This window comes from Egretta garzetta, unplaced genomic scaffold (genome assembly GCF_000687185.1).
Source record: "Egretta garzetta isolate BGI_Z169 unplaced genomic scaffold, ASM68718v1 scaffold141, whole genome shotgun sequence".
NCBI classification, from domain to species: Eukaryota; Metazoa; Chordata; class Aves; order Pelecaniformes; family Ardeidae; genus Egretta; species Egretta garzetta.
The window spans coordinates 244,195-245,779 of record NW_009258664.1 but is presented as its reverse complement, the minus strand read 5'-3'; the positions used below and the strand labels follow the sequence as shown (position 1 = coordinate 245,779).

General features: G+C 47.1%; 1 protein-coding gene across 1 annotated transcript in view; it reads right to left on the bottom strand.

Annotated features, from left to right (window-relative positions):
- The window catches only part of SYT11 (synaptotagmin 11), a 10,295-nt gene that overhangs the window by 4,365 nt on the left and 4,345 nt on the right, over positions 1–1,585 (bottom strand). The window lies entirely within an intron of this gene.

Sequence of the window (1,585 nt, the reverse complement as noted above, 5' to 3'; positions counted from 1 at the left end):
CAGGCAGTTGTAGGGAGCGATGAGGGCTCCCCTCAGCCTCCTCTGCTCCAGGCTGAACCCCCCCAGCTCCCCCAGCCGCTCCCCAGCAGCCTGGGGCTCCAGACCCCTTCCCAGATCCGCTGCCCTTCTCTGGACACGCTCCAGCCCCCCCAGGTCCTTCGGGGAGGGAGGGGCCCAACCCTGACCCCAGCATTCAAAGTGAACTTAAACACAGAAAATGTTCATTATAATTTGGGTGGTTTCTTGTTATTTGAGTAGTTCCCATGTGTTTAATTTTAAGGCAAGTCTTCCAAAGGCGAGGAACGAAGCCTGTTGTTACTCATATGAAAAGAGGAGAGTAAATAGATGAGCAAATTCCTGGCCCTGGAAGGGAAATGTTGAGAACTTTGGCTCCCTGGATACACAGAATACAATCGCCAGGGATAGTTTGGAGGTGTGTGTGTTAGTTTTGGGGTTCTTTTGGTCTGAAGTAATTTAATGCAGTTACTTGAGAGTCATTTGCGTTAAGATTCTCTGTTAGGAATCATAGAATCGTTTAGGTTGGAAAAGACCCTTAAGATCATCAAGTCCAACTGTTCCTCGGAGTGTTCATGAGGGCGGGATGTACGCCTTCGCTGGCTTAGCTCGGTGCAATAATTTACTGGGTTTTAAATGCAATTCTGTGTTCCAGATTCTGAAACTTTCTGACATTGAAAACTTTGCTCCGTAACGGCTGTTTCGGCATCGTGGAACTATGCAGCTTGGCAAGAACGCACACCTGGCACTAAGGTAAAGCAATTTTGATTACTAATAAACGTTAAATAATTTGCAGCCTTGATTAAATCTATTTGTATTTAGCATGACCTTTTCTCTCTATTTTTAAGCTATTACTTCTAAGAGATATGGTCAATGCCCTGAAAAGAACACTATTAAAAGAACCTGAACCTGAACCTGAATCACTTGTCATAATGTAAAGCATCCCAAGAACCTAAAAAAACCAAAGTAATCACCAGAACTCTGGTTTTGCTGGTTTTGTTTTGGGTTGTTGACATGGAGTCTCCTTTAAATAACTTACTTAAAAAAAAAAAGTTAAATGCCCCATATAGTAGAAAAAACCATTTCAAGTAAAATACTGCCACTCTAGGACGTAACAAGTATTTTATAGAGCCCAGCAACGATTTCCAGCAGGTTAAGGCAGAACCTTACTCACTAAGAAAGTGAGCCCAAATGCCATTTCCTATTGCACCTGCGGGATGGGTAGCAGAAATAAACTAAGCAAGAAAACAAAAATAAAAAATAAAGCACCACCTCCTCCTCCTACTTGAGCAGAGTGTGTTCTTGAGGACAGAAGACATCTTCCCCAATGTAAGCCTTAATATCTCGGTACTCTGCACTGGGGGGGCCACCCCTCGACTGCTGGGGTCAGGGTTGGGCCCCTCCCTCCCCGAAGGACCTGGGGGGGCTGGAGCGTGTCCAGAGAAGGGCAGCGGAGCTGGGGAGGGGTCTGGAGCCCCAGGCTGCTGGGGAGCGGCTGGGGGAGCTGGGGGGGTTCAGCCTGGAGCAGAGGAGGCTGAGGGGAGCCCTCATCGCTCCCTACAACTGCCTG